Source organism: Phoxinus phoxinus, assembly GCF_949152265.1.
Source record: "Phoxinus phoxinus genome assembly, chromosome: 5".
Taxonomy (NCBI): domain Eukaryota; kingdom Metazoa; phylum Chordata; class Actinopteri; order Cypriniformes; family Leuciscidae; genus Phoxinus; species Phoxinus phoxinus.
The window spans coordinates 15,080,594-15,094,292 of record NC_136880.1 but is presented as its reverse complement, the minus strand read 5'-3'; positions in this window follow the sequence as shown (position 1 = coordinate 15,094,292).

The window sequence follows — 13,699 nt, the reverse complement described above, 5'->3', positions numbered from 1 at the left end:
GTCACTCACCAGCACGTCCGGCACTCCATGCCTGGCAAAAAGAGACTTCAGCTTGTTGATGATCTCTTGTGCTGTCTTGGTTCTCAGACTCATCACTTCAGGGTACTTAGAGAAGTAATCAACGATGAGTAGGTGATCTGTTCCATTAAAAGTAAATATGTCAGAACCCAGCTTAGCCCATGGACGGTCTGGACGGCCACTTCATGTGGCAACATTGGCTCCTGGTTGTTACTTATGTTAAATTTTGCACACACACACTGCAACGAGCAATTGCATCTTGAATGTCCCTAGACATGCCAGGCCAATACATGATAGCTATGGCCCTGGTTTTACACTTCTCAATGCCTATATGAGTGTCATGTAGGGCAGAAATAATCTCTTGTCGCAGAGACTCTGGGATTACTACTCTGTCTCCTACAAAAACAAGTCCATCTTCAATATATACTTCATCTCTCACCTGCCAAAATGGTTGCGCTAAGAGAGGTACACTTGCCTTGTGAGACGGCCAACCTCTCTGACTCACTGCTCTTACTGCCTGGAGAGTCGGGTCACTGGCTGATGCTCGCTTTTCAATTATTTGGCTACTCATAGGTAGAACTTCAGTAATGCTGTGTACCCAGAGCTGTTGTGCATCCACTATGTTGGAAGATGTAGCATCACTGGTCTGATACGCTCGGCTTAAGGTATGCGCAATGTACATATGTTTTCCAGGATGGTACTTCACATCGATGTTGTATTTCAACAGGCGTAACAACATTTGCTGGAGCCTTGGTGAAGCCTTGTGCAATGGCTTTCTGGTGATCATCTCGAGCGGGCGGTGTTCGGACTGTACTGTCACTGGTCTGCCATACACATACTGGTTGAACTTTTCAGTTGAGAATCAGATTGCCAGCTACTCTTTTTCAATTTGAGAGCAATTTTGTTCTGTTGTGGTCAGAGAACGAGATGCATATGCAATGGGATAACTATCCTGCAGCAAACAGGCTCCTACACCGGTTGATGACGCGTCACACTGTATCACAGTGTCTTTGATTATTTCAAAGAACTTAAGCACTGGCTTGCTGCTGATAAGTGTCTTCAACATCTCGAGAGCTGCTGCATGCTGCGGTTCCCATGTCCATGCTGTATCTTTCTTGAGTAGACTACGTAGTGGCGTTGTCGTTGTGGACAGTTTAGGTATGAACTGTGACAAGTAATTGATCATGCCCATGATCCTTAGAAGATCCTCTTTTGAAGTTGGGTCAGGCATGTCAGTTATGGCTGTCACTTTTGACTTGTCGGGCTTCAGACCTTCCTTGCTGATCACATGGCCCATGTACAGGAGTTCAGACCTCTTGAATTTGATCTTTTCTTTGTTGAATTTACAGCCCATGGATTTAGCTCGCTGCATAACCTCATGTAATGTCTTGTCATGTTGTTTCTCATCCAGTGAGGCGACAATCAAATCATCTGCTATAATATGCACATCTGGGATGTCCCCAAAAACCATCTGGTTTCTTCGCTGTAGGACTTCACTGGCACTTGATATCCCGAATGGCATTCGCTGGAAGGAATATCGCCCAAAAGGAGTATTGAATGTGCACAGGTCTTTTCTGGCTTCAGTGAGTGGAACTTGCCAGTATGAACTTGTCTGATCAAGCACAGTGAACATTATTTTCCCTGACATCTGGCTGATCACATCAGAGCTGGTTGGGATCATGAAGTGTTCCCTCCTAATGGCGCAATTCAGATCTTTAGGGTCAAGGCATAAACGAAGTGAGCCATCTTTCTTCTCCACTACCACAAGACTGTTGACCCAGTCTGTGGGTTTTGATATTTTACGGATGACGCCGGCTGCTTCCATATCATCTAGCTTTTCTTTAAGACGATTATAAAGACTTAAAGGCACTCTGCACGGCGGGTGAATTACAGGTGACACATTGGGCTTCAACTTAATGTCATATGGTTCCATTAATTTTCCAAGACCACTAAACACATCAGGATACTGTGCAATCAGATCCTCTTGAGTTAGTGATTTTTTAATGTTGTCCATTCTTTGAATGAGTCGAAGACCAGAGCATGCTGGACGACCTAAGATGGTTGGTCCATTTTCAGTAGTGAGGAAAAAATCATAGCTTTACTGAGCACCCTTGCGTGTCGCGCATTTTAGATTCACTTTTCTTATGTGCTCTATGCTGTGCTTTCCATATCCTGACAGTGTAGCTGAGGACTTGTAAACAGGGATGCTGCTGTTTCCTGTTAGCTGTCTGAACTGTGACAGTGGCATACAGTTTGTATCTGCTCCTGTATCTAGCTTCATTTTAATCTTGTCCTCATTAACAATTACTTCTTCATACCAGCAGGGATCACCTAGATCATGTGTCATTTAGTCAATAAAGAAATGTTCGAAATCAGACTCCACTGTGTGTACAGTTGATGCTCCACGACCAGACCTCTGCTGCGATAGCTAGGCATTCTGGCTTTACATAGATCTGCAAAGTGGTTTAATTTCTTACAGCGACGACACTCCTTACCAAATGCCGGGCAGTTGCGAGGTTGATTCGTTGTACCACATCTGCTGCATGCGCTGGACATGTGCTGTGTTGCTTGAGTGGTAACTCGACTCTGCAGGTGGTTACTAGCTTGTGCTGACTGTGTAGGTGTTTAGAGTGTGAACTGACTTGTCAGGGGTTTGCGGCGACTTGCCTTGTATCATATCAAGTTCCCGCTTAGTGCTCTCAAACGTGCGCATTCAAATTTTCTGAGCACAGTGTCAAAGTCATTACGATGTTCCGCGCCCACCTAAAGTTACTATATATATCATATCCTCTCTCTCCCAGTATTGTGAGTAAAATAGCAACCTTTTTCGCTGAAGATGCGTCACTGTTTCCCGATGCTGTGAGGAACAGGGCGAAACGTTGCTGCCATTTCTTCCACGCAGCGCTCACATTAGGACAGTCAAAGTCAAACGGCTCAGGTGGCTTATAGTGTAGAACATCCATTGTAAAATATCTGGCAACTGTTCAATGTTCTAATCCTTGTGTATTAAATTAACGACAGACTAACTTCTGTTCTGACACCATATCACATACACGACAGTCATTGTATGTGTATGCATTGTATGCAAGTATGCATGGCAACAGTATTGTTTAGATCAACACGTGACACAGAAATGTATACATTGTATCAAGCAGCTTTACTAATTTGCAGTGCAACAATAATATCTCTGATATTGGTATTTCCATTAAGTGTTCAACAAGTTTCCTGCTTTAAAATATCAATAATAATAATGTAGAGCTTTATTTATTTAAAAAAAAGAGAAAAAAAAAAGGTTAGGTGCCTTTATGTCCATAAATGGAAATATGGAATTGTCTTGCTAGTGTAGCAGCAGGTTGTTTAAGAATATATATCCATTTGGTTTCAGTGTGTTTCTGACTAAAAAAATTAATGAGTCACGCATTCGTGTGCTCAACGTGAGAAGTTGTCTCTTGCAACATGCAATTTCCACACTGGTGACCCCAACATTAGTCTGCTGGACATATGGATTCAATGATATATTCAATGAACGCCTGAATTAAATGATTTGGAGGGGTGTCCCAATACATTTGGCAATATAGTGTATATACACTACTATATTGCCAAATGTATTGGGACACCCCTCCAAATCATTGAATTCAGGTGTTCTGACCACTTCCATGGCCACAGTTGTTTCTAGGCATGCAGACGCTTCTACAAATATTTATGAAAGAATGGGCCGCTCTCAGGAGCTCAGTGAATCCAAGCGTAGTACCATGATAGGTTGGCACCTGTGCACATTCGTGAAATTTCCTCACTACTAAATATTCCACAGTTAGTGGTATTATAACAAAGTGGAAGCAATTGGGAACAACAGCAACTCAGCCAAAAAGTGGTAGACCACGTAAAATTACAGAGCGGGGTCAGCGCATGCTGAGGCGCACAGTGCGCAGAAGTCGCCAACTTTCTGCAGAGTCGATAGCTACAGACATCCAAACTTCGTGTGGCTTTCTGATTAGCTCAAGAACAGTGCGTAGAGCTTCATGGAATGGGTTTCCGGGGCCCGAGAAGCTACATCCAAGCCTTACATCACCAAGTACAATGCAAAGTGTCGGATGCAGTGGAGTAAAGCACGCCGCCACTGGACTCTAGACTCAGTGGAGACGTGTTCTCTGGAATGACGAATCACGCTTCGAATCACGCTCAGGTCAGGAAGCAGACAAACTGGCTAAACCGACAGTCTGCTAGCTGTCTAACGTCACCCAGGTCAGATACATCCCATCACAAAGAGACTCTTTCACCTATATATCATCATATAGAGACTGTGTCTGTTCCCCGAATTAGGAAATACACACATTTAATTTATGTTCACAAAATAAAGAACAGATATAATACAAATGAACAAATGATAAAGCCTGTGCTGCTGAATATTCAATCTCTCACTTCAAAAGCACTTATTGTTAATGATATGATTACAGACCATAACCTAGATGTGCTGTGTTTGACAGAAACCTGGCTAAAATCAAACGATTACATTACTTTAAATGAGTCCACCCCACAAGATTACGGTTATAAACATGAACCTCGTCTGAAAGGAAAAGGTGAGGTGGAGGTGTTGGACTACAGGGAGGTGTTGCTGTAATTTATAGTAATATTTCCAGAATTACCAAGAAGTCTAGTTTCAAATATAATTATTTTGAAGTGTTGGTGCTTAATGTAAAAATATATTGTGTAAATGATAATGGTAAATGATAAATGAGATTTGTGCTGGCTACTGTATACAGGCCACCAGGGCACCATACAGACTTCATCAAAGAATTTGTGGACTTTCAGAATTAGTATTGGCTGCAGAAGTACTAATTGTTGGTGATAAAGATAATGAAAAAGATGCATTGGGATTGGCATTTAAAGACATTGTAAACTCAATTGGAGTTAGACAACATGTGTCAGGACCTACTCATTGTCGTATCATACTCTAGATCTAATACTATCACATGGAATAGATGTTGATGCCGTTGAAATACTGCAGCAGAGCGATGACATCTCAGATCATTATCTAGTACAGGGGTCACCAAACTCGGTCCTGGAGGGCCGCTGTCCTGCAGAGTTTAGCTCCAACCCCAATGGACTTTATGCACAGCTGCACTACTTCCTGAACTTTAGCCAGCTCCTTTTTTTCCTTTCTGCCATTATTGGACAAACTGATTAATCCAGGTGTGCCTGACCAACAACAATAATCATACACACCTGGATTCATCAGTTTGTTCAATAATGGCAGACAGGAAACAAAGGAGCTGGCTAAAGTTCAGCAAGTAGTGCAGCTGTGCATAAAGTCCATTAAACACACATGAACCAGCTAATCAAGGTCTCACTAGGCATACTAGAAACTTTCAGGCAGGTGTATTGGACCTGGTTGGAGCTAAACTCTGCAAGACAGCGGCCCTCCAGGACCGAGTTTGGTGACCCCTGATCTAGTCTCATGTAAATTACATTTATCCAAGGCTGCAAAGCCGACTCCATGTTATAAATATGTTAGACCTATCACTTCTGCCACTAAAGAATGCTTTATCAATAATCTCCCTAATCAGTTTCATAATCTCAGCATCCCAGATAGCTTAGAAGAACTTGATATTGCAACAGAAACTTTTAATTCTCTCTTTTCCAGCACTTTAGACACAGTTTCTCCGTTGCGCAACTTGCGCTTAAAGAAGATTAAAGGGTAACACTTTACAATAAGGTTCATTTATTAAACATTAGTTAATGTATTAACTAACATGAACTAACAATGAGCAATACATTTGTTACAGTATTTATTAATCTTTGTTAATGTTAGTTAATATGAATAAAGCTGTTCATTGTTTGTTCATGTTAGTTCACAGTGCATTAACTCATGTTAACAAGATTTTAATAAAGTATTAGTAAATGTTGAAGTTAACATTAACAAAGATGAATAAATGCTGTATAAGTGCAGTTCATTATTAGTTAACGTTAACTAATGTAGTTAACTAATGTTAACTAATGAACCTTATTATAAAGTGTTACCGATTAAAGAAAATAGTCCAACGCCGTGGTACAACGAGCACACTCGGCCCATTAAGAGAGCAGCCAGAAAAATGGAGCGCAACTGGAAGAAAACAAAACTAGAGGTATTTTGCGTTTCATGGAAGGAGAGCTCGATTACTTACAGAGAGGCTTTAAAAACTGCTAGATCTGCTTATTTTTCAAGTCAAGTCAAGTCACCTTTATTTATATAGCGCTTTTTACAATACAGATTGTATCAAAGCAGCTTCACAGTGATAACATGAAAATAATACAAAAAACAATTTCATCATCGTCCACCTTTAAGGCAGATCTATAATATTGTTGAATATTAAATGTCCCCAACTAAGCAAGCCAGAAGGTAAGGCAACAGCGGCAAGGAACCAAAACTCCATCAGGTGACAGAATGGAGAAAAAAACCTTGGGAGAACCCAGGCTCAGTCGGGGGCCAGTTCTCCTCTGGCCAATGAGTGAACAGTGTATGAAGTTCAGAATGAATCAGAGTATTTGTCCAGTTCCGGTTTGGTGAAGTCGGAGTGGAGAGGAGGAGAGACTGGTTGACACTTCAGGTCAGCGGCGTCGTCGTGTCCTGGCGCTGGTCCTTCATCAGATCTGGATACGGCCTGGTTCCGGTGGACAGTGGTAAACCTCGGGATAGACAGAGAGACTAATATTAGCGTAGACGCCATCCTTCTTCTGATGTACCAAATACGTCAGGATTTACGGGAAGTGTTCCCGGTCCCGGCTGTTCTAAACTATGCAGCCTAACATTGAATTATATAAGTCTATAATGTGTTATGTGTATGCTAGGCCGAAGAGATGTGTTTTTAGTCTAGATTTGAACTGACAGAGTGGGCCCTATTTTAACGATCTGAAACGCAAGTGTCAAAGCGCAAAGCGCAAGTAACTTTGTGGGCGGATCCCGGCGCTGTTGCTATTTTCCCGGCGGATAAACGACTCTTGCGCCCAGCGCAAATTTAAAAGGGGTTGGTCTGAAGTAGCTTCATTATTCATAGGTGTGGTTTGGGCGTAACGTGACATAAACCAATCAGAGCGTCCTCTCACATTCCCTTTAAGAGCAGACGCGCTTGTTCCACGGCGGGTTGCTATTATAACGGCAGATTTGCCAGCGCACGCCAGGAGCGATCACAGCCAAAGAGACCGACGTTCTCGTCAGGGCCGTAAAACACAGAGAAGTGACACTGGGGATGATGGGAGAAACCCACCCAAATTAGCTTCGTTTAAACAGGCGTATAATTCGGGTAAATGTGTAGCCTAATCTAGTTTTTTTTTTTTTTATCTAGATAGATCTTTTTAACATCTTCACGGACACAACCTCCCTCGTGTGTTAATATTTTTCCTTGTAATAATGTATGATTTGCAAAAATGAAAACGGCTGCGTCTGTTTATAATTATTAGAGAATCAAAGTGGATGCGCGTTAACACACTGCATTATGGCCAAGCACGCGCCCTTAAAATACCACATCACTAACGCGCAACGCGCCACTGTCTTTAGACTGTTTTTTTCCTGGTCAATGGCGCTATTGCTTTCTAAAACTGGAAAATAGCACCAGGGCAGTTATGCGCCGGAACACGCCTCCTCTTTGCGCTGAACCGCCCCGGCGAGCGCAAGTTCATTCCCTAATTTACCGACGTGCGTCTGTGGAGGGAAAAGTCCGCTGTGCGCGGGTGCAAAATCGGAATGATACATGCGTCGGTGTTCAAAGTCAATTGCGCTGGGTGCAAGATAGGGCCCAGTGTGTCTGCTTCCCGGACAATGGTAGGAAGACTGTTCCAAAGTTTTGGTGCTAAGTAGGAAAAGGATCTACCGCCAGCAGTCGATTTTGATATTCTAGGTATAATTAACTGGCCGGAATTTTGAGATCGCAGTAGACGTGAAGGACTATAATGCGTTAAGAGCTCGCTCAAGTACTGCGGAGCTAAACCATTTAGTGCTTTGTAAGTGATCAGCAATATTTTAAAATTTATACGATGTTTAATAGGCAGCCAATGCAGTGTTGACAGAACGGGGCTAATATGGTCATACTTCCTGGTTCTAGTAAGAACTCGAGCTGCTGCGTTTTGAACTAGCTGTAGTTTGTTTATTAAGCATGCAGGGCAACCACCCAGTAGAGCATTACAATAATCTAGCCTTGAGGTCATAAACGCATGAACTAATTGTTCTGCATTATTCATTGAGAGCATATAACGTAATTTAGATATATTTTTAAGATGGAAGAAAGCGGTTTTACAGATACTAGACACATGATTTTCAAATAAAAGATTGGTATCAAAGAGCACACCCAGGTTCCTAACCGACGACGAAGACTTAACAGAGCAGCCATCAAGTGTTAGACAGTACTCTAGGTTATTACGTGTGGAAGTTTTTTGTCCAATAATTAGAATCTCTGTTTTTTCTCCATTTAGTAGTAGGAAATTACTAGTCATCCATTTTTTTATATCAGCTATGCATTCCGTTAATTTTGTGAATTGGTAGGTTTCGTTAGGTTTTGAAGAAATATACAGCTGAGTATCGTCGGCATAACAGTGAAAGCTAATTCCATGTTTCCTAATGATATCTCCTAATGGTAGCACATACAGAGTGAACAGCAGCGGTCCTAGTACTGAGCCTTGTGGTACGACATACTGAACTTGTGATTGATAAGACATCTCTTCATTTACTGCTACAAACTGATAACGGTCAGATAAGTATGATTTAAACCATGCTAGTGCAATTCCACTAATGCCAACATAATGTTCGAGTCTATTTAAAAGGATGTTGTGGTCAATGGTGTCAAATGCAGCACTAAGATCAAGTAATACTAATAGAGAGATACAACCACGATCGGATGATAAGAGCAAATCATTTGTGACTCTAACGAGAGCTGTCTCGGTACTATGGTATGGTCTAAATCCGGACTGAAAATCCTCGCAGATATAATTTCTTTCAAGAAAGGAACACAGTTGTGAGGATACTGCTTTTTCTAATATCTTTGACAGAAATGGCAGATTAGAGATCGGCCTGTAATTGACTAGTTTTGTAGGATCAAGTTGTTGTTTTTTAACAAGCGGTTTAATCATAGCTAGCTTAAAGGTTTTTGGTACGTATCCTAGAGACAAAGATGAATTAATGATATTAAGAAGAGGATCTATGACATCTGGAAGCATCTTTTTCAGCAGCTTAGTTGGTATAGGGTCTAACATGCACGTTGTCGATTTAGATGATTTGACGAGTTTGCAAAATTCTTCCTCTCCTATAGCAATGAATGAATCAAATTTTCCCTCAGGGAGACTACAACGCACTTCCTGATGCGATACTGTATTAGACGGTTGCATAGTTATAATTTTGTCCCTGATATTATCGATCTTATACAGTAAGTGAAGAAGTTCATAAAGTCATTACTGCTGTGTTGCTTGGAAACTTCTGGGCTTGAAGCTTTCTTTTTCGTTAGTTTAGCCACTGTTTCAAATAAATACATAGGATTATGTTTATTTTCTTCTAATAGGGTTGAAAAATAAGCAGATCTAGCAGCTTTTAAAGCCTCTCTGTAAGCAATCGAGCTCTCCTTCCATGAAATCCGAAACACCTCTAGTTTTGTTTTCTTCCAGTTGCGCTCCATTTTTCTGGCTGCTCTCTTAAGGGCCTGAGTGTGCTCGTTGTGCCACGGCGTTGGACTATGTTCTTTAATCTTCTTTAAGCGGAATGGAGCAACTGTGTCTAAAGTTCTGGAAAAGAGAGAGTTAAAAGTTTCTGTTGCAATATCAAGTTCTTCTAAGCTATCCGGGATGCTGAGATGATGAAACTGATTAGGAAGATTATTGATAAAGCAATCTTTAGTGGCAGAAGTGATCGGTCTAACATATTTATAACACGGAGTCGGCTTTGCAGCCTTGGCTAAATGTAATTTACACGAGACTAGATAGTGATCTGAGATGTCATCGCTCTGCTGCAGTATTTCAACGGCATCAACATCTATTCCATGTGATAGTATTAGATCTAGAGTATGATTACGACAATGAGTAGGTCCTGACACGTGTTGTCTAACTCCAATTGAGTTTATAATGTCTTTAAATGCCAATCCCAATGCATCTTTTTCATTATCTATGTGTATATTAAAGTCACCAACAATTAGTACTTTATCTGCAGCCAATACTAATTCTGATAGAAAGTCCGCAAATTCTTTGATAAAGTCTGTATGGTACCCTGGTGGCCTGTATACAGTAGCCAGCAGAATTTTCAAACGTGATTTATCGTTTACACTATATATTTTTACATTAAGCACCAACACTTCAAAAGAATTATATTTACAACTAGATTTCTTAGTGGTTTTGAAAATATTACTATAAATTACAGCAACACCTCCTCCTTTGCGTTTCAGACGAGGTTCATGTTTATAACCGTAATCTTGTGGGGTTGACTCATTTAAAGCAATGTAATCGTTTGGTTTTAGCCAGGTTTCTGTTAAACACAGCACATCTAGGTTATAATCTGTAATCATATCATTAACTATTAGCGCTTTTGAAGTAAGAGATCGAATATTCAGCAACCCAAGCTTTATCATTTGCTCATCCGTATTATATCTGTTTTTTATTTGTTGAACATCAATTACATTATTAACCTTAGATGGGTTTGAACGTTTTTTGGATTTCCAGGTTCGGGGAACAGACACAGTCTCTATATGATGATATCTAGGTGAAAGAGTCTCTATGTGATGGGATTTATCTGACCTTGTTGACGTGAGGCCGCTAGCAGACGGTTGGTTAACCCAGTCTATCTGCTTCCTGACCTTATTAGATTCAACCTTATTAGAAGAAAATAACCATAATCCTAGGTATTTATTTGAAACTGTGGCTAAACTAACAAAAAAGAAAGCTTCAAACCCAGAAGTTTCCAAGCAACACAGCAACCCTGAGGAAAAATTTGATTAATTTATTGCTATTGGAGAGGAAGGATTTTCTAAACTCGTTAAATCATCTAAATCGACAACATGTATGTTAGACCCTATACCGACTAAGCTGCTGAAAGAGATGCTTCCGGATGTCATAGATCCTCTTCTTAATATCATTAATTCGTCTTTGTCTCTAGGATACGTACCAAAAACCTTTAAGCTAGCTATGATTAAACCACTTTTTAAAAAAACGCAACTTGATCATACAAAATTAGTCAATTACAGGCCGATCTCGAATCTGCCTTTTCTGTCAATGATACTAGAAAAAGCAGTATCCTCACAACTATGTTCCTTTCTAGAAATCCTTTCTAGATTTTCAGTCCGAATTTAGACCGTACCATAGTACCAAGACAGCTCTCGTTAGAGTCACAAAGGATTTGCTCGTATCATCCGATCGTGGTTGTATCTCTCTATCGGTGTTCTCGATCTTTGTGCTGCATTTGATACTATTGACCACAACATCCTTTTATATAGACTAGAAAACTATGTTGGCATTAGTGGAATTGCACTAGCATGGTTTAAATCATACTTATCTGACCGTTGTCAGTTTGTAGCAGTAAATGACGAGATGTCTTATCGATCACAAGTTCAGTATGGCATACCACAAGGCTCAGTACTAGGACCGCTGCTGTTCACTCTGTACATGCTACCATTAGGAGATATCATTAGGAAACATGGAATTAGTTTTCACTGTTATGCCGACGATACTCAGCTGTATATTTCTTCAAAACCTAACGAAACCTACCAATTCACAAAATTAACAATGCATAGCTGATATAAAAAATTGGATGACTAGTAATTTCCCACTACTAAATTCTGAAAAAACAGAGATTCTAATTATTGGACAAAAAACTTCCACACGTAATCAACTAGAATACTGTCTAACACTTGATGGCTGCTCTGTTAAGTCTTCGTCGTCGGTTAGAAACCTCGGTGTACTCTTTGATGCCAATCTTTTATTTGAAATTCAAGTGTCTAGTATCTGTAAAACCGCATTTTTCCATCTTAAAAATATATCTAAATTAAGCAATATGCTCTCATTGACAAATGCGGAACAATTAGTTCATGCATTCATGACCTCAAGGCTAGATTATTGTAATGCTCTACTGGGTGGTTGCCCTGCACGCTTAATAAACAAACTACAGCTAGTTCAAAACGCAGCAGCTCGAGTTCTTACCAGAACCAGGAAGTATGACCATATTAGCCCCGTTCTGTCAACACTGCATTGGCTGCCTATTAAACATTGTATAAATTGTAAAATATTGCTGATTACTTACAAAGCACTAAATGGTTTAGCTCCGCAGTACTTGAGCGAGCTCTTAACGCATTATAGTCCTTCACGTCTATTGCGATCTCAAAATTCCGGCCAGTTAATAATACCTAGAATATCAAAATCGACTGCTGGCGGTGGATCCTTTTCCTATTTAGCACCAAAACTTTGGAACAGTCTTCCTACCATTGTCCGGGAAGCAGACACACTCTGTCAGTTCAAAGCAAGATGAAAGACACATCTCTTTGACCTAGCATTCACATAACACATTATAGACTTCTATAACTCAATGTTAGGCTGCATAGATTAGGTCAGCCGGAACTGGGAACACTTTTCATAAATCCTGATGTACTCGTTACATCATAAGAAGAATGGCATCTACGCTAATTTTAGTGTATTTGTTTATCCCGAGGTTTTCCCACGGCCTGCCGGATCCAGGCCGTATCCAGATCTGACGAAGGACCTTCGCCTGGACCCGATGACAATGCAGTGCTGAAGTGCCAACAAAAGCGCTATATAAATGAAGATGACTTGACTTGACTTGGCTTCTCTGTCTGGCAATCTGATGGACGAGTCTGGGTTTGGCGGTTGCCAGGAGAACAGTACTTGCCTGACTGCATTGTGCCAAGTGTAAAGTTTGGTGGAGGGGTGATTATGGTGGGGGGTTGTTTTTCATGGCTTGGCCCCTTAGTTTCCAGTAAAAGGAACTCTTAATGCTTCAGCATACCAAGACATTTTGGACAATTTCATGCTCCTGTAGTGAATGTGACATACATAATTCACCTTTGTTGTTAAGCATAGTTCTATACACTGTTGATTATAGATGCAGCACTTTGTTCTTAGCGTGTTTCTTCATGACTGTTCAGGGATCGCGGTCCCTTTAAATGTCCTGAATGTGTGATGACGTGGGGCGCTTGTCAGCACCATTTGGTTTCAGTATGTTTCTGATTAAAAAATAAATGAGTCACGCATTTGTGTGCTCAACGTGAGAAGTTGTCTCTTGCAATTTACTGCAATTTCCACACTCCCACCTTTGTGGGAACAGTTTGGAGATGTTCCAGTTCCAACATAACTGCGCACAAAGTGCACAAAGCAAGGTCCATAAAGACCTGAATAAGCGAGTTTGGTGTGGAGGAACTTGACTGACCTGCACAGAGTCCTGACCTTAACCCGATAGAACACCTTTGGGATGAATTAGCGGAGACTGTGAGCCAGGCCTTCTCGTCCAACATCAGTGCCTGACCTCACAAATGCGCTTCTAGAAGAATGGTAAAAAATTCCCATAAACACACTTCTAAACCTTGTGGAAAGCCTTCCCAGAAGAGTTGAAGCTGTTATAGCTGTAAAGGGTGGGCTCTTAAACCCTATGGATTAAGAATGGGATTTCATCAAATGTTATGTGCATGTAAAGGCAGATGTCCCAAAACCCTTTGCAATATAGTGTGTA